Below are 21,349 nucleotides of genomic sequence, written 5' to 3'. Positions count from 1 at the left end.
TACTTAGGCCAATATAATTTAAGCAAAAAAGCAGAAAAGAGCGATTTCACACATTTTGCATTTTATTGCTAACTTGCTTTCCATTATTATGTGTTTTTTCTCAAGGAACTTGCAAGTGTCTGTATGTTGTTGAGAAATATTTATATTCTCAAAGCTTAGTGGAAGAGGAAGAAGGCTAAGAGGAGAAGCTATTATACTGGGATACATGAATCAATATTGTGAGATTTTCTGTAGCCTTGCAAAACATTGCAAGCCTTCTATAAGTCTGAATTAAACTGATCCGGTAAAAATCTTACTTAATTGAGAAGTTAGTTCAGATGAGGCTCTGAAACATTTTTATAAAAATACTAGTTTTATAATTTAGCCAGAATAATCTAAATAGGTGTTTTATTTAATTTACACTTGCTTTCTTTTTTAACCAGATTGTTATAAAAATTAAGACCTTTCATATGTATGTACTAAGTCTTTACATTTTGCTTCACATCCTCACGATAGCCCTATGGGGTAGATATTATCATAATCACCATTATATAGATGAGAGGAAACACAGAGTCAAAATGGGTTGCCAAACATCACTTATCATGTAAATTTCAGAGCTGGGGTGAAAACTCACAAATGTCTCCTAATCCAATTTCTTTCTCTATGTCACTGGTGCCTGAGACTGGCACACATGTTAAAATAGTACTTAGACTGAAGTTCTGGCTCAAAGTAAAGCTCCCTACCCGCCCCCCCCAAAAAAAAATAGATAGATAATACCTCTATAAGATATTTCTGGTTTCATTATTTAAGAAAAAAGTTTTATACATTGAGCTTTATGTTTTCTAAAACACATACTTGGGTCATTTTGAGAAAAAATAAAATAATCAATTATGTTTATGAAGCTGTCTCTAAGAACACGTTGAAACGTTTGAACATGTTTCAGCCAAGAAGTACAAATTTACATCATCACTTTGATAGAATCTTTTAGTACTCTAGTGAATTCTCTCCCAACACTAACAGGAATTGAACAAAACACCCTACACACAGGAAAATAATATCCTCTCATTTGAAATTTCTAATACCAAATTTTACCTGTTTTATCTACATGTTTTCAGATTTAAGTTTTCAAAAAGCACAGACTACTGAGTTCCAAGTATTGTCACTCTGTCTCCTGTTTTCTAGGTGTGAATGTACTGGTTCTTTAATGAATGTGTCTAAGTAATAGCATGATTGTGTGTGTGTGTGTGTGTGTGTGTGTGTGTGTGTGTGTGTGTGTGTGTTGAGTGTTTGTTGAGTGTTTGTGCATTCTAAAAATCAAGAAATAACAACACACTGAGGTTAACAATAATATTTATGCCCTTACCTACATACACTAAAAGGATGCATTTATCTCTTCCATTTTTAATTAATTATAAACATTTAATAGCACATCCTTCACACAGGTGATAGTCAACTAATGATAATTGCTTTATCATCTGATTAGGACAGCATTGTGGACAATTTCACAGCGATAGTGAAATGATAGGTGCATCATCATTTTTCGCTTTGTAGTCTAATTCCAATTTGTTTTAAGGTATTTCCTATTGGGAAAATCAATCTGCCAATCAGTGATTCTAATAGGGATTTTTTAACAAAGAGCCTAAAGTTTTAAAGAAATGCATCATCTCACATAATATTGGTACTACAAACCTTTCATTTACTGAGTTTAAAAGCTGATAGTTTTCACAGTGCTTCAATTATATACCAAGAATTTCTGTGACTCTGACGTGAAAACCAAGCAAAGTAATTAAGATTTCACTTCAAATCGAAGTAACGTATTGCTGACTCTTTGTATTTTTAATAAACTAATTTATTTTTTCTCCAAAAAGAAGTCAAGCTTCAGGAATACATTCAAGTTCCCTTAGGTGTCGTGTGTCCGTGGGAAAATCATATAACTCCCTTGTCTTTTTTTTTTTTTATAACTCCCCTGTCTTTATGTTGTATGAATTTAGAATGAGAACATCTGCTAAGACTTTTAGTTCTTGAAAATCAATTTTTCTCATAATAGTGAAATCATCAGTGAGGGTTGAAAAAAGATAGGGCTGAATGTCAAGGGACCCAGGTTCTATTCCCAGGCCAGTTTGGTCTCAGAATAAGTGCGTTACCTTAGAAAAATGGCTTTATCTGATATTAGTTTCTTTAGCTATCAAAAAAAAGCAAGGCTCAAAAGGAAAGAAATTGAGAACTTTTAAACTGGTATGAATACGTTTATACAAGTAATTAAAGTTGACTAAATTACTTAAATGCAATTTTAACTTTAAAACTATTTTAACACATGTAATTATATTGCCTCATCATACCAAGAATTATTATAGTGTCTTTTTATAAAGAAGCCTATCTGTGGTTATTTATGCCCAAATTACATAGATATAAAATGTTGTTTGTCCAAATTAGAGACAATGATTTGAGATCCTAGCCTTATATCTACTATGCATATATTCTGAGTATGCTATTTGTAATTCCATAGGTTATCTTTATATTCCAATGTTTCTTCATAAAAAATTATAAAGTAAGCTATACAGAATATGTCTTTTGGGAAGTTTCTTAAACAGCTAAACACGTTCTTAGCATATAATTCAGCTATCACACTCTTTAGTATTTACCCAAATGAGTTGAAAATTTACATCCACACAAAAACCTGCACACAGATGTTTACAGAAGCTTTATTTGTAATTGCCAAATCTTGGAAGCAACCAAGATGTTCCACAGAACGTGAATGGATAAACTGCGGTACATCCAGACAATGTAATATTATTCAGTACTAAAAAGAAATGAGCTATTAAAGCATGAAAAGACATGGGAGAAACCAAAAAACATATCACTAAGTGAAAGACACCAATCTGAAATGGCTACATACTGTACAACTCCAACTATATGACATTCTGAAAAAGGCAAACCAATGGAGACAGTAAAAACATCAGGGGTTTTCAGGGGTTGGAGGGAGGGAGGCATGGATAGGAGCAAAGAGGATTTTTAGGGCAGTGAAATTACTGTGATACCACAATGGTGAATGCATGTCATTATACATAAGTCCAAACCCATAGAATGTACACCAAGAGTGAGCATTAATGTAACTATAGACTTTGAATGATGCTAATTTGTGAGTATAGGTTTACCACTGTGGCCCAGGATGTTGATAGTGGAGGAGGCTGGTCATGTGTAGGGGTAGAAAATATGTAGAAACTTTTTGTACTCTGTGTTCAATTTTGGTGTTAACCTAAAATTGCCCTAAAAAATAAAATATATTTAAAGCAAAGCCAAAAAAAAAAAAAAAAAAAAAAAGTATATGACTTGGTCAGTGGCATCTTAGAACAAGTTAAACATGAGATATTTATTCTGGCATTAATTTTTCAGTCCATTGGTTATTTCCATGCAGTAGTAACCAGCATTGTGCTTGAAGAGAATAGCACATATTTTTGCCAAGAAGCTAAAGAGCTTCCTATATCTAAACTATGTCTCTTTCTTCTGAGCAATGTAAAGCAATGGGAAGCATATACCACTGAATTTTACTTTCAGTGGTTGTTATAGGCTGAATTGTGTTCCCTAACACCCAGAATCTCAGAATGTGACTGTATTTGGGGATAGGGACTTTAAAGATGAGGCTTTTAGGGTGGGCCCTAATGTAATCTGTCTGGCATCCTTATAAAAAGAGGAAATTTGGAAACAAATGGATCCACCAGAGGTGTACAGGTGCATAGAGACCATGTGAGGACACAATGAGAAGATAGTCATTTGCAAGCCGGGAGAAGAGGCATCAGGTGAAAGCAAACCTGCAGACACTTGGATCTTGGACTTCCAGCCTCAAGAACTGTGTTTAAGCCATCCATTCTGTGGTATTTTGTTATGGCAGCCCTGGCAAGTTAATGCAGTAGTGTTGGGGGTATCGAGTATGTATGGGTCCATGAAGGAGAGGATTGAGAAACACAGGGATAAATTATTCTTGCAGAAAAGAGATGGAGAATTCTGAATTCTTGAGAGCTGCAGTGCAGTTTAGGAAAAGGTAAACTTGCACAGTCATGGAAACATTGCTACCAGTGTAAAATTCCAAATCATGTTTGAGACTCAATAACTCAGTTACTTGGCTACCTCAAATGTTTGAAGAAAGCCCCTCTCAAGACTGAATAAATACTCCTCTCCTGACTTAGTTCTGAGAAACTCAGGCAGTTAGTACAGACTTCCTGAGAGCAGTACTCACTAAACTCTCTCTTAAAGTTCCTCATTTTTTATTCCCTGTTGTTGCCTTCAGGGTTATAATCCTTGGGTTCTTTGTAATTTCCTTCTACAGTAGTTGCTATGAGGCAGGCATGCTTCATGAAAAGAAAACAATAGCAATTATTGAGCGTTGGACTAACCAATTACATAGATTATTTAATTTATTCTTGGAAAACCCAATAAACTAAATATTTTCATCATCTTCATTTGCAGTTGAAGGCACTGAGGTTTATAAAGACGAAATAATTTTATTAAGGTTATATAACTACTATATGTCACTACCAGGGTATGAACCAGAGTCTGGAAGACACCAAAGCCTGGGTTTTTAAACATTATGCTACACTGCTGCACATTATCCTTTCCTATGGTTGCCAGATTTAGCAAATAAAAATACACAATGTCTTGCATTTTACCCGACAACTTTACCTTTGACTAATAAGTTTAATACTATAATATTAATTTTAATCCAAAAGGAAGAGCACGTTTTAAAAATCAGTTCACATTTGACTTTGGGAATTGGCAATTAGCAGCTCATCCATAATCCTTGGAGTACAGTGAAGAACTGATGAAGCCCATGGAAGGTAGTTGGAGAACAGACAACGCTTGAAGGTTTTGCTACATCATGCTGTTTTCCACATGGTCAGGACAGTCAAAGTTATCTTCATCCAAAAGTGGCACTTCCTTTCCTTTTTTCCCACATTGTCAAGTAAAATCTGGAAAGTATGAAAGAATCATGTTATAAATTTTCATTTTGTACTAAGTCAATGGGACTACTGTACCACATAGTAGCTGGGTGATTGTTTCTACTCCCGACTGTGTTGGGAATCATATCAGACCCTTATGAGTACAATCTTCATTTTCATCATATGTAAGAGACATATATTGAACATCAACAATATACTAAGAACTAATTAGATTCAATAAGGTAGTAAGAGAAGCCCAAGGCCCAGTAGGGCTTAATGAATATGGCCAAGGGTCACAATGTGACTTAATATACTTAATCCATCTCAAGAGAACCAAGAAATCAAGGAAAGCCAAAGGTCCCTAAACTTCTGGGGAGGAATAGGGGAACATTTGAGAGACTTAAACATGGGTTTCTCATCTTGCTGAAAAATCATTTTTTCAGAGTAGTACGTGTGACCAAGTGTCAAGAAACTAAAGCAATGGACAGGGAAGATTACCTTCACTGAACTTGGCTAGAGTTACATTTGCTTCTAATTTAGGGCCTAGCAAATAAAGGAGGTTACATTCAACAAGAACAATAACCCCCTCCTTTCCATAGTTCTAAAGTGCTTGGTGTGTACGAAACATTGTCATAAACAAGGCATTTCATTATCACCACTTCAATTATATACATAGTTTCCGTGGGAATTAATCAAAGTTTATAGCCATGTACACTTTTCAAACTAAAATATTTGATGAATTCTTAGCCTGTGTCACAAACTTGCCTAATACAGTCCCCTCTACAGATACATATTTATGTTTAGCTTTTTCTCCCTCTCTGGTAAGCAGTAATGAAGAAAGCAGCACATTCATGTCTACTATATTCTGTCTTTTTTGTATTATCTTTCCCCTTCTAAATACAAATGTATATAGCTTTTCCTTCTAAATTGTGCATTTCATATATCCTATTACTTTGCTGTCTTCTGGCACTATCTGGCAAATAAAGGATGATGACGGTTAAAAAAAAAGTGAGAACTAATATGAGACACAGAAGGATTTAGGGACATTAGCGAGCTGTCATACCCAATGGCAGGCTGATCCCTAGGTAGGTACATTGAGAAGACCTACAATTAGCTGTACATATTTTCTTATATTCTAGGTAGAAAACCATTATTTTGCCATAAAGAGTATAATCCATTAATAAGACATTTTCAGTAAATATTTCAATTATGAGTTTTGGGGAACAGAGTCAGTAAAAAGAGTGGAAAACTCTCAGAAATAGGGCATTTAAGAGTTGGTCTGCAGTCTTAATACCCTAGGAAAAATAACAATTTCAATTAGAGCTTAACCACTTCTGGTACCTCCTATACTTTGCTTCCCAGGTGCCTAGAACACTCACATTGTAAGGACATCCAGTTTGGAGATTTGTTTCTCTCTTCCATCTTCCAGAATTTCTCTTCAGTCCTTCAACCTTGTCCTCAGATCTTTAAAACTTTTGCTCTCTCAATGCTTTGTGCAGAGGTAATTTTTAGTAGTGAAGTGTTTGGCATAAAATAACAGGCAACTCATAACACTTTATAGTGTTGGATTTTTAAAGAATATTTGTTTTTAGCACCAAAAAGTGAATCCCTAATGGAAGAATTTAAATAAAGACACAATATATTTAGGGATAGGGTTTCTTCTGTGGTACTTCTCAAACTACAAAACACATAGGTCTGTTCCATCCATGAGCAAGAAGGCAATTCATGTTAATCACAATTGCATGTGTCCTTTTGAATTCAGCAGCCAATACATCACCTTTAAGCAAACAGTAGATATAAATGTCATGGGCATAAATTCTACGACCTATGTTTATCTGTCCACTGTGAATCCAGATAATATCTATACCAGTGGTTCCCAAGTGCCATTCCTCATCTAGGTGCCAAAAGACTGGTGTCACAGAGAAATAAGAAAAAGACGAACAATGAAGTGAGTAACAGTATAACCCTAAAGAGATTTATTTTCCTGATATTTTGTCCATCTTATATTTTTTGGTGTTAGATAACCTTTCTTGCATTAAATTACAATATCAGTAGATGACATTAAACATGTTGTAATTATTTGGCAGAATGAAAAGTTAGCAGCCCTATGTTGGTCTAATAATCTTTTCTTGAAGGTGAACTGATCTGTGAAATCTCTAAATCTATGAATTACCCTTCTACACAACTCTAAAGCAATGTATTAACTCTGGGAATTCCATAAGTGGTGGTAGTGGGTGGGGATGGGGATCTGAATGGTAGGCAGTGGGCTGAAGGCCGGGGAAGGAAAAATTAGTTTAACTGCCAAAACAACCAATTGACCGAACTTTTGCATCAGAAATGACCTTGGCTGCCTCAGTCATTAAATGGCCCCTAAAGTATCTGTCTTTGGACTTTAGCAACAAAAGGCAGGTGCAGTTCTCATTATTTCCTTGTATCATGCATTCTAAAGGGTTGCATATGCTGGGCCATTTTCTCTTGCAAAAAAAATGTGTTAAAACATGGAGTAGAAGAGAAAAGGAAAGGAACTGTAAGGAAAGATGTAGAAATCCCCCTTCTCTCTGTTCAAAGAGAATTAAGGGAAGAGTTAATTTGACTTTAACTTTGAATAACATTTTCTATGTGCTTGGGATTTGGACCCTTTAAAATAACCAGTTATTTCTATGGAGACGTTACTAGCCTAGTAAATAGCTTCTGTCATTGACTCATAGCTTCTGCTAAATTAGGAGCTGGAGGGAGTGCTGGTTTACAAACCTGAAGCTGTTAACTGCAAACTCATTCACCCTTCTTAGCAAATTCATCTTTGGGCAGCTTTCCAGCAGGCATTGCATGGGACAGAGGAGTAGTGGGAGAAAACATGTTGAAGCTATAGCCCAAAGGGATTGTCCAAGCCAGATGCCTGTTGTGAATGTCATGCTAGGCCCACCCACACAACTGTTTCTGGCAACCAATCTGGGCATTTGCCTTCTTATAGATTGGTGCCAAACACCTGGCTGCAGCCAATATGAACATTTAGTCAGAGAGGCAGAATAGCCAGCGATCTATGCAAGCATGTTTTCAAGGGTGGTAGGAAGTAGCCAATGCCAGAAAAAACATATACATATACATTTGTGTACACAAATACATACATAGGTGTGTATACATATATGTGTACACATGTATTTTTATCCCTTTAATATTACCTCAAGTTTTTTTTGCCAGAATCTTTTAATTTCACAATGAAAGTTTAGCTTTTTACTGCAAATCCCTTATAGAAGAAAGAACACATGTATACCAAAATGTAAATGACTAGTAGCAGAACCCTTCCCCAGTATAGTTTTTTGGAAGGCTAAAACTACTAAGACACTAAAAAAGGACAGGTTTTAGTGTCAGAGGAAGGGAAAAGGTAAAGAGCTAATAAAGTTGCAGTAGTCACATTTTAGCTATTTGTAAGGGCCATCCTAGTGATCAAAATGTAATTTAGTAGTATATGAAGGTAGAAACAATCTGGACGATAAACATGGAATATCATAGGATATAAAAATGAAACATTTTCTATTATTATTAGCAGTCCTCTAATCTAAAATGATGTCATTTATTTGTCTATCTCTTTGCCACCTGGTCTCAGGAATAATTTAAGAAAGAAATAACAATTACAAATCAACCTCACATTTGTATCACAGTTTGCAGTTTGCAGATTTCTTTACTATATATTCTCTCATTTAAAATTATTGGCAATGTCACATGGCCAAAAAGTAAAAGGAATTTTACTGAAAAACAACAAAACAAAATGAATCTTTCCTCATAGAATGTCCCTAAACCAAGAAGTTTATACATTGTCCTTACCTTTGAAATACTTACATACTTTCTGAACTCTTGTCTGTGGTTTTAACCTGCAATCATAGATGATGAACCTGTTATTAAACTCGCTTGCAGCTAATATCAGTTTATCCCCAAGCATCAGACGCCAGATGTTTTTGGTTAGAAGAAAATTAATAGCCTAAATAGTGAATCAATTGAGAAGCAGTGGCCATAATCCATCTGCTCTTTAAGCCAAGGCCCTGAGTCAGGCTGGCTTCTGGGTACACAGAATATTAATCAGTTGAAGAGTTAAACGGAGGACTCAAAGCCATTGTTGTGAGATGCCTCCGGGTGCCCCCAAGCCACTCCTTCTATAGGCTGGTCTTTGTACATGGAATGAATAGGCAAACAAAAACAGGGGACAAGGAGAGAGCTGTATAGGACGGGTAATTTGGATTGACTACCCCTTATGCACCCAAGGAGAGAGTGACTAAATGCAGACAATCGGAGTCCAAGCCGAGCCTCCTCTGTGTGGATGGAATTATATTTCCTAAATGCATAATCAATTTTGACGACAATTAAATCATTTATTTATTGGATTTCATCCCATTTGTCATTGTTGTCCTTATTCCTTTAGCGTTCCCTACAAATCTAGACACTGATATTTTACCGATTTGATGTGTTTTGTGAGGAATCAGTTTGTATGAACGTTCTTGCATATACAAAAATTCTCCGAGGGTTTGAGGCATAAGATTCTATGCCTTCTTGCTTTTTATTCCCATTTCTTCCTGATATTTAAAAAGCAAGTTGTAGGGGAGGCAATGAATGACCTAATCAGGTACCTTCCTGGATGGTGATATGTGACCTGATTCTTCCCTTGTGAAAGCACAGAACTAACTTACTTCATAGGCTTTTAAAAGGACCACACAAAGTGGCTTTGATATTTCCACTTAAATCTTCAGGCTAGATGGATGATGGGAGAGCTAGACAGATAGACATGTCTATATCTGTCTATATGACAGATAGACAGATAAATAGACAGGGATAAATACATATAGAGAGAAGGATCTGAATAAGTTAATTTGAATGTCTATTTTCTCAGCTTTCTCAAAATTTCTGTTAAGTGGTTGTAATAGTGGTCCTGAGCACACTAAAAACAATTTTTGTACCTACTGCATCCATTTACCCATTTCTACTTTTGCTCTTCAACTACTTAGGTAGCAAAGATAGAAGCAATTACAAAAATTCCAACCAAGAGTGCTAGAGAAGGCCAAAATTCTAGAAAATAAAAATTGATAGAAACAATTATGCTCTGGTGGAGCCATTGGCCAGAAGCTTAGAAACAAAGTTACTGATTGGGTGCACTTCCTAGGCAGTACGCCAAAAACATGTACGAAAGGAAGCCAGGGACCCTGACCATTAAGAGAGCTATGTAGGTTAAAATTTGTGTATATTGTCTTATTTCAGTGGAAATGATGCCCCTAGGCTCATGTCTACAAGTAGGTGGTTCTATGGGTACTACCCTGTAAACTATAGCCAAGTTGAGAAGGATGATCCAATTTTTTTTTTTTTTAATTCTGTGGTCAAGTCACCCCAGGTCAGCAATAATTTATTGAGCTTCTCTTTTACCCACAAGCTGGGGCAGTATGCACCGGTTGAAAGAGATTGTTTTAAACAGGACCAGCCTTGCATAGAGATCAGTCAGTAGCCAGCTACGCCTATGAAATATTATTTTTGTGGAAAGGGAGGACGCAAATAACTACACAACTGGTATCTCATTATTTTAGATCTTAATTTATTCCACTTTCCTTTTATCCTCTGAAAAGGATCCTACCATAACCAATAACTCCTTGTGATCAGATATTTCTTTAATAGGAATTTTTTGAGAGGCAGCTGGAAACGAGAGAGACATGGATTAGGAAAGAGAAGGCTGTGTAGGAAATAAATATTTAAATAGAAAACTAGAAGCCTCAAAACAAACAAACAAACTAAATTTTGCTTCATCATCCTGTCCTGCCCTAAAGAAACACTGTATATCTCACTCATACCTCCTAACCCCTGCCAAACTCAGAGAAATAAAGTCCTAGACAGAGTAGCGTTCCTTCTGAGTCTGCCTCTTGTTTGGAACACTGTTGATAAATCAGCAGAGTCTCCTAGGCTGCTTAGAAACAGTGAGTGTCCCTTGTTTCCTCCTTGGTTCTAGTCATTGCCCAAGGATTGCCTGTTTCCCAGCTGAAACTAAACTATTTCCCTCAACACACTCTACTGTAAACCAACATGCACGCGCATATTCATAATTTTGAATGCCAGGGAGCCCTGGGAAACTATCTGGAAGGAAATGAACCACATTTCCTTGGCCCAAGTCAAGTATCCCTAAAATGAGTTCACTCTACACTCTACATAGGGGTGTGGGAATACGGAGCCACCTCTCTCCATACACCAGAATTATATAACCAGATAAAATAAACATACTCTTTAGCACAAAATTTTACTTATTTAGTTACCATTAGCACTTAGTTTTTGTTGTTGTTGTTTAAAAGCCTTCTAAAACATCAGAAGCTTTAGTCACTTTTTAAACTGGTTGCACTATTTTACAGGTTTGCTAACTGAGAGAACAGAAAAAAGGAAATAGTCGAAAAATACAGCTAAATAAAAGAACTATAACACTGGAAGTTATTTAGAGAGGGAGGAAGCATAGTGTGACTCTAAGAGGTGAGCCTAACTTCCTGAGTCCCTGAGACTGCCAATTTTGCTACTCATCCAGGCAGCTCTGCAATCAGAGCTCACTGTGACTGGTTCCCGGTGAAATAAAAAGCTGCTTATTTTGAAATTCATGTGTGCCATTTTCTCAGAGAAATAAAATCAGGCATTTTTTGGATTTGGGTGGAGAATAAGAAGAGAGACTGTTTCAATCACAATCACCCTCATCTCAGATATTACAACTGAGTTACTCCTTTGAATCTGGAGGTGTTTTTGCTTAGGTTATGAATTAAGTCTGGACAATGGCAACAATGGCTTGCCTGACTTTTCCTTCTTAAAATCCAGTCCAGAGGGTCAAAGTAAAAATGCTCTCCCAAAGCTTCTCTCAATCTTTATATTTTGCATTTATTGTATGTATTATTATAAGAAAGGTTATGATAAATTTGCTTATTTCTAAACCTAAAGCAAACCAAAACAAAGCCCTGCTACAACATCTTAAGAGGCCTTTTTTGTTGTTGTTGTGACTTCTACCTCCATTTTTTACATTCATTTAGCACTTTCAAAGACTCAGTGTATTTTCCCCTTTTTATCCTTTGTGCAAATTATCTTTTTTAACACTGATTTTAATGCCTTCAGTTGAAAACTTTCTGTTATATCACCTTATCTTAGCTCTTCAGGTAGTCTCCCATTTCAATTTTGCTATATTATCCTCAATCCCTTTGATTTTTAAAGTGAATACGCTTCAGTTTTCCTCAAATTATTTTGTGAATTTATTTTTGAGTTTCAAATCGGGTTGTGATCTGATAAATCGGTCTTGAAAATGTAAGTTGCCATCCTCCAGTTTCCTCCTCTGCACCGTGAGAAACGAGCAGATGAGAACACAGTGTTCCTCTGGATTTCTCAATCTCTTTGGCTTGACAGCTCTTGTTCAGAAATCACATTTTCTTTTAAGGTTTCTCTGTATTTTGGTAAACTGTAATGATGCTGAGTGATCTGATAATTAAAAGGCAGGATGTGAGTTTAATGAGGGATCTATTTTAAAAATGAACAGTTCGATTTAAGTGGCATCTTTTGGATCAAATCTGTGAGCATGTTTATTCTCTTGATCAGGTATATAATTTTTTCAGCCTGTTTTTGCTTTGTAAAAATCAACAGTAAGAATAAATTTATGGTAAAAGGAATGTGGGAAAAGTCTCCATTCCTAATGGTTCATTTGATCTTTGTACATTTTTTTCCCCACAAGATTTTGCTTATTTGAAAATGTAATGTAAATGTTAAATAAATAATATTCTAAAAACCAAAATATTACGTTTTTTTCTACCAATTTTAAAAAATTAAAAATTGGATTTTCAATAGAGAACAAAATAGGCACAATTGTATGAAGGGGAAAAAACAAAGCAGACCTTGCAAGGGTCCATTTTCAAAGATCATCTAATTAGGTTTTCCCCCTTTCATTCTCATCCTCTGCTCCAGATAACCCTGAATATGAGCTCGCCTCCTGTAATATTCCATGGGTCTAACCAGCCTAGGGAATGAAAGGAAAAAAAGGTGCTTAGAGACATGCATTAACTATTTCAGACCTCAAGATGACTAAGAGGGCACTAAGGAGACCTTTTGATTTTACTCTTTCCTCTCTCCTCTTCAAAAGATCAGAGTTTTTTTTCTCACAAAAGAGTCTTATTCTGTTTCCTCTAGGCACCACTTCTCAGATGTTTCAACCATTGCCATTGTTTCCCCGTGAGTAGGTTATTATTGAACAGAACATAATGAAGCATGGATTTCTATGTCTACTTCCTCCTGAGGAGGCCTAATCACTTGCCCCACCTCACAGTGAATATCCCTGTGAGACAAGCATGGTTACACTCAGTCTGACAGAGAAGGGAAGCACAGGGAAGTGGCTAGTGATAGAACCCAGAATATGACCCTAGGCTCTTAATTCCTTAGCTTGGGTCTTTTTGTTAAACTACATTGCCAAATTACAGAATTCTTGGAATTTGTTTTCCCTTTCTCTAAATGTAAACTTCCTGCTAAAACTGAAACTCATCACCAGCCCTATGCATTTATAGAGACATTAAATTTTCTTCTTACTGCTGTCAGTGACAATATTTCCCCAGTCTTTCAAGGTTAACAACTACAGAGACCATTTTCAGTTCTCTCTGTGGCCAGCCAACAACCCCTCCTTCCTTGCTCCCATCTCACCCCTTCACGGTTCCACGCACTGAAATTTGTTGATTTTTTTTTTCTCAGTGTTTTCACACTGACAGCCCCATTATAATTCTAGTGCCTCACATTGCAATTGCATCTTAAGTGGTCTCTTTATTTCTAGACTTTCTCTCATTCTAATGCAGTATTACAAACAGGACCAGAAATTATCTTTCAAAGGCACCATTTTGATCATATCCCTTTTAAAAATCCTTCTATCTCTCCTCTTTACATAAAAGATGAAATCCAAGTACTCTTACAACACTGGGCTTCCACCACAACCGCTCATCACCATATAACTACCTACTATAAATATTTGTATAAGTATTTAGTAGTGATATTGTTTCCTCAAGTTCAGAGACCATGCTGCTTTCAGTTTTACATTCCACCCAGCACTAACATAGTGATGTGTACATCAGGGATATTCAAGAAATATTTTAGAATGAGTAAATTGAAGAGTAACTAAAGATTTACATTTTCTCTTAATATCTATCTGCCTCACTATTCTCAAAATTGTGAATCAGAATGGTCAGTTTTGAAAACTTCAATTAGTTTATATATAAGGAAGGAAAATGACTATATGATAATACCAGATCCACAATTAAAAACAAACAAACAAACAAACAAATAAACAAAAAAAACACTTTTGCTCCCCCCATTGACATATTGTAGAATATGCAGGAAATTCAGATAAGTACTAAGTACAAACAAATACATGAAAATACTCAATGTTTACATTTTGGTGTCTAACATTCTAAACTTTTGTTCCCCTTCTACTAGCAGGCAACAAATTTGAAAGGAAAAAGCTCAGACATCTCTTTTTTATTCTAAGTTGGAGAAATTTTTGTCTCTCTTTATGGGTCTACTATTTGGTTATGAGTTTTAGAAGTGTGAAGGGTCCCTAGGTGTGCAACTTAAAGTAAATATTTTCTCCTACCCTCATATATAAATAAGTCCACTAATCTTCATGTTACTAAAATAAATTAGACCTTCAGAGGAGAAAAGACAGAAAGTTGTATTTCCCGTTACTATTTCTGGTGCAGAAAGTACTTAAATATAGAGTCTTTCCCCATTTCAATACCCCCTAAGAAAGAAAAAAATAATCTCAAATTTCATATAAAGATTGGCTTTGGTAGGTTTCTCAAGATGCTTCAAATGCACACGTAGCATTTCTATTATGTTGTTACTTCCTTTTTAAAAAGAAAGAGGTTAATTTTTATGTAGGAATAGATGGGCAACTTTTACTGAAGTAAAAGAAACATAATTTGTTGTTTCAAATGCTTCTTTAGTGCTCCTTTGGTTGTCTGTTCTTTGATTTTGTCTCGAGTGAAAAATCCGTGCAGTATTTTATTCACTCAAGCAAGGACGAATATTTTCACTCCAAAGTCACTTTCCAGGCATACTAGTTAGACAACTGCACTACAGGGGAAAGGGCACTGGGCTTAAAACTGAGTCGTTACTCTGCTTCTAGCCATATGAAGAAACTTCTTTCTTTTCCTTTCCTCCTGTTTCACGTACATAATAAACTTTCTTCTCACCCCGAAAGTCAAAATAAAAAGTTAGTATTAATTTACCCCATTTAATAAACATTCTGTTATTTATCTCAGATTTAACTTCGCATTAGTATGAAGTTCCTTGGAGCCTATAAATAATAATTTTCTTAGTAAAATGAGCAAAAATCCAGATCAATGGCACAGCTGTAATTCAAAGGTTATCGTTGCCACAGGAAAAGGAAAAGAACACAATGGTTTACAATATTAGCATATCTCCTACTACCAAATTACAGGTTTGTCTTCAGTGAGGAGGTACTCATTATAGTTACTGACAACTGTTAAAATGCTCTTACTTTTTGTCAAAAAATTTGAAGCACATGTATGACATAAAAGGCAAGCATTTGTTCAGTGCAATGGTATGAAGGCTCATTTGCAAATAGCCTTCAAATTCAGGACTTTTTTTCACTTGAATAATAAGGAAAATAATATTACTATAAAAGGAGGCAGAGGATGAATGGATAGAAAGGTTTTGTGTTACAATTCAACTACAAGGGGCTAATTATTCTTATGTACTAGGAAATTGTTGCATTGAATATTGTTTTAAATAAATCTCTCCCCTCCTAACATGAGATGGGGCCTAGATGACATCTTATTATATTGAGATATAGGTTTCCACAATTTTTTTTTATGTCTCATGCTCAGTGAAGCTTTCTTCTAAAATTCCACATTACATCAACAACTAAAAACCGAATTTGCCTCCCCTCGACTACCAACCCTCTCTGAAACTTTTGTTAAAACATTACAAATTAAAACTTATGGTTAACTCAAATTTGTATTTATTCAAATCAAACCAAATGGAACTGAGAAAATGTTCTTACAATCTGGACACTTCCTGGACCACAGTGTATAAAGGAGTCTGGATGAGCACATATATTAAAATGCATGTTACATAAGCATATTCATACTTGATGAGCCCACATATGGCTGACAGAATAAAATCCTTCCTCCCTGCAGTCTAACTCCAAAACTCTTTTAAAAAGTGACTTTAGGGTGCAATAGTGATTCTGTTTCTTTCACATTGGGTGACCTTGTCGGCCTATAATTACAGTAGATAATAGTACGTGGCCAATTTTTTTGAAGGCCTTTGAGACAGATACCAAATGCTAAGATCCTGTTTCCTGATATTTTAATATACAGGGTATATATAGGTTTCAAATTCCTATTTTCATAGAAACTAGAGTACACGCGGGGGGAAAGAAGCTTTGAAATTATCAGAAAGGTTTTTTAATCTAAATGACCTGGAGCAAAGCAGAGCTGTCTGTTAGTATTACCCAGGGTACTTAGCTGCTCTGTTGCCCTTGTGGATCAAACTTCAGTGTAAATAACTTTATCCAGAAGCAACTATTTGGATGTGCCCCACGTCTGTCAGTGAAGCATTTGGATCCAATCTAAACACAAGCCTGAAAAAGGGTAGCTGCAGCACACATGAAACTTACTAAATTCCCTTATTTCGAAAGCCCTGTTTTTGTTTTGAAATACATATGTGATGGGAAAAAGCAGACATCTGACATTTCAGTCTCTGTGCTGTTTTTCTTCTCTTTGATCTGTCAAGGGACCAGAAATACTCAAGTGTCACTTGTCCCCAAAGGTGAAAGCCAAGTCATTATATAGTAAAGTAAACTACATGGAAAAGTCCTCTCTTTGTGTCTCTTTCTGTCTCTCTATGTATCTATCTCTCTGTTTCTGTCCTTGTCTCTGTCTGTTTGTCTGTCTTTCTCTCTCACACACACACACACAACAGACACACACACATCTGAAATGTAGACTAGTCTTATAGTCCACATGCATTGGTGATGTTATTTGGAGGGTGAGGTGGGAGTTACACTAACTAATTTTCAGAATCTGAAAGTCTGACAGCCTGCTAATTCTTTTTACTTATTATTTTTGTTAAGCAATTAAGCTATCTACATACTACTTTCAGAATCTTGCACTTACCTTCTCTGGTTCCCTGTGCTCAGTGATGTTGGAGAATGTGGTTTTTTGAAATAATATTGCTGAAGTGTCTGGAAATCTGATAAACATTTCTAAAGTACAGCTCAAAAATCATTTAAAATGGCAATAAAACCCCGCTTGATAGAATTTTTTTAAAAATTGCATACAAATATTTAGTTTTATGAGAAAGAGACGCACGAGTATATAGGTATATAAAAACTAATTTTTGAGATTCATGTTTGTCTACCCCCACCAAGTAGCTACTCAAATATGTTGCAGAGTTGAGAATTTCATCTCCACCATACAAACTCATGACCCTCTAAAGTAAAAATCAACACTCAGAGTAATGGCCCTGACTTTTTGCATTGGCTCAAAAATTGTTTAATACATAATTACTACTTATTAAGCCTATAGAATGTTTTTGATCAATCTGTTAATCTCTTTTTATGCATTGTACAATTTAATAATACCTGTACGTAAGTATAAATTACCTGATCAAATAAAAAGCAGAGCTAGCATTTGTACTCAGGTATGTCTGGCTTTAAATCTAGACTCAAACACTATGCTTTAGTGATATAGATATCCAGTAACCCTATAATGTACTAAATATGCAAAGTATATACACTAGGCTAAATTTTTTTAAAATTTATTTTAATTTATCAATATACAAGGTAGTTGATTTTCGTGTCCCTTTATCAATTCGTCCTTCCCTCTCCCACTCCCCCTTCTCACCCATCAACATCATATCAAGGAATTGTTGTGATTGCTGTGTCTTCTCCCCCCATTTATTTGTTTGTATATTTATTAATTTATTTACGTTTAGCTCCCACAAATAAGTGAGAATATGCAGTATTTCTCTTTCTGTGCCTGGCTTATTTCACTTAATATAATTTTCTCTAAGTCCATCCAGTTGCTGTGAATGATAGTATTTCTTTTTTTTTTTTTTTTTTATAGCAGAGTAGTACTCCATTGTGTAAATATACTACATTTCCCTTATCCATTTATCTGATGATGGGTATTTGGGTCAAAGGGATACCTGTACTCCCGTTTTTATTGCGGTGCTATTTACAATGGCCAAGAGTTGGCTAAACATTTTTAAATAAAGCTGAGAAAATGCTTGGAAAACCTCAAGCATAGTGCCAGGCACATAGTAAGCATTCCCTAAATGTTAAGATCTCTCTACTAAATCTCATAAGTAAATATGAGCCCCCGTTTAAAAGAGAGTTTACAATCTAACGGGGACAAAAAAACCCATAAATGAGTAAAATGTCACATAATACAATATTTAAATCAATAGTTCGAAACAATGGAGATATGATAAGGCAGTTCATAGTATATTGCACAGAAAACAACTTCTCTAAAAGAGAGAGTATTTTAAAATAAAACAATACAAAAGAATTCAGGTGGTAAGTAGAACCTGAGATTATCTTGAGTGACGGGTAGACTGCATAAGGAATAGGAGTGAGAGCTTCTATGTGGATGGAATTGCATAAACAAAGGATGGGAGCGTGAGTTGTTAAAAATATTAAACTATCCAAAATAAAATTAAAAAAAAAATTTAAAAAAAAATATTAAACTATGACCTTCATATTTTTTAAAATTTTGCTTCTTTGTGAAAACTGGTAATTTGTTTATGGCAGATATAGTACCCCTTGACTGAACACACTCTTCATCTAGACCTTTCTCTAGGTGTTTTGTACAAACAGCATAATATTCTATTTAGAATCCAAGAAAGTTGGATTATATTTGTCTACAGATGGATGCTTTTTACCACCAAATTCAGAACCCACAGAGAGAAATAATAATGATGATACATCTTAAAAAGCTCAGTCTACTGGTCTGTGAGTATGCATGCTTGTTGTATGTATGGCACATGTATTAAGCTTAAGGAAGATGGAGGGGCATACCTAGTGAATTGAAAGATGGACAACCTTTCTTTTATTTATAACAAAAATTACTTGATGGAAGATATTGCAAAATTAGAAAGGATCAGAAAATATGCAGCAGAGAAGTAGCCATTTAGCCCTATTCCCAAACACAAGCATGTGAGTTAATAACTGCAATTATCTAGCCAGTCAATGCCTTCAGAAACAAAGCTTTCTTATGTATCAGTTGTTCTTGCAAACCATTGCAGTGCTGTTAGGTCCTTCAGGTAAATTTCTGTAAAGATGTTAAGCCTTAGAGAAATGTATAATCAATAGGATGTCATACATCTCCTTCACACCTGTATCTCAACTATAGCAACTCTTCTTTTATCTTCAGTCCCAGTGTATGTTGTTCACTTGCTGCTGAGAGTGTCGGCACAATGGGATCTTAAACATTCTAGCACATTTTCATCATTACTACCAGGTGTGGGTCTCACCTAAATGAATACTCCTGTAAGCAGTGAAGCAGTTTTGAGGTCACAAAGTGGATTACCCAGGTGAATTCCCAGCTCCCTTTATTACACAGCATCTATACTTTATCTCCTGAAATAGTGGTTGGGCTGTCTTCCAACAAGGATTGGTCAGAATTCCTATCTTAGAGGATACGATTTATTTTTTTAAGAAAGTAGTTATTATTAAAACAAATCAAAATAATTACGAAATGGTTTGTTTGGGTTTTGGTTTAGTATTTTCTATTTATTTACTTATTTATTTATAATGCAATTTTTAATATTCACAATTACTGCAGTTAAAGAATGTGACTGTAACAGAATTATGGTATCACAATTAATGCTTCAAGGCTAGGGAAACATTCGAGTATGGTTTCAGGACTTCTTTGTAAATATACTGGAATTATTTCCAAAGGATAGCTAAACTGTTTAGTTTTGAGAGGAACTAAAAAAAATAAACTAGTTATAGTGTGGTTATCCCAAAAGGAGCCACAGAATTCAAACACGAGTCTTACTATTTATGTTGATTTTTTCTCAATTCAATGCATTAGAACAAAGAATTGTACATATAATTAAGGCAAATGAATCAAATCAAATCAAATAACTGCGATAATCCAGAAATGTTAAACTTATTTATGTGTTTACTTTTTGTTTACTTTTTTGGGAGGTGGTGGTGACTTAAGATGAAATACAGCCATAAAAGCCCCTGTGTGGTGTTGTGGTGAAACTAACAACAATACCTTCTCAATAACACAAACGACTCCTCTCTGACTATTTTCCAAGGAACCCAGCTTGGCCGTGGTTAGCCTCAATTAGTATTACTAACTATAGACCTTACAATTTTGAATATGTTGGATGTTTTTAATATGGATTTGCACAGAGTCCTCTCACTTGACAATACCTGACTTGTGCGGATTAAAAAAAAAAAAAATGTCAAACAGTTTATGCAATCTCCAAAAGAAGAGGGAATCCCACTCTTAGTCCTCAGGCCAAATGTTACTAAAATTCACCATTCTGTATATGAATAAGAAAATCTGCAGATGCTGGCAGCAAGAAAACTACATGTAAGAGTAATAGAACTTTTTGTGAGGACAAACAATTTTATTTTTTAATAAATGTGGTCAGTATGGATCAAAAGGTTAAAAACATATGGTATCCTAAATCCTCAATATGCTTCATTCAACTGTATATTTCTAAGAATACAATTATTAAGTTTATTTTCTCTAAACTATTTCTTGCTTCTGGTAGCAGACTGAGAAGTGAAATTTTTAAAAAAGCATTTTGGCTTGTATAAAATTTTAATATTGCTGATTTAAAAGGTAAACAGAAGACATTGTTACAATACATGATTTAAAAATACCTGAGACACCCTAATAAAGTCTGTATTATTTAACATAGAACATGTGCACAGCCATCCTATCATTGAATAGCTATTTATTTAAGAGGTTACTTACTTCCAACTGTCCATTCTGGACCTTCTTGTCAGGATTTTTCTTCGTTTATTGAAAACTCTGTCACAATAAACATCGCTACATGATTTAAATATATGAACAGATCAAAGTGATTTTTCTTAAAATGTCCATAAAAACACCCCCTGCTTCTGTACCTCCCCCCAAAAAAAACATGTAAAATAATTTTACTCCAAATACATGAAATATATTTTTAGTAAGAATAAGAAACGTAGTCCACAATGCAGAAGACTCTTTCCTTATATTTCTATACGTATTGTTTAATTTAAACCTACTGAATTGGAGATTGCATATGTAAGCCATTTACACAGGCAAGAAAGCATTCTGTGCCCAATTAGCACAAGAAATTCAGTAGTGAAAGGCTTTTGGTGTTCTACAATTTGGTTAACATTGTGGGAGGCTGAATTTGGGGAAGGGCAGGGAATAGCT

The sequence above is a fragment of the Cynocephalus volans genome, chromosome X, assembly GCF_027409185.1.
Source record: "Cynocephalus volans isolate mCynVol1 chromosome X, mCynVol1.pri, whole genome shotgun sequence".
In the NCBI taxonomy this organism is placed as follows: Eukaryota; Metazoa; Chordata; class Mammalia; order Dermoptera; family Cynocephalidae; genus Cynocephalus; species Cynocephalus volans.
The sequence above is the reverse complement of the archived record's forward strand: the minus strand, read 5'-3'. Positions refer to the sequence as shown.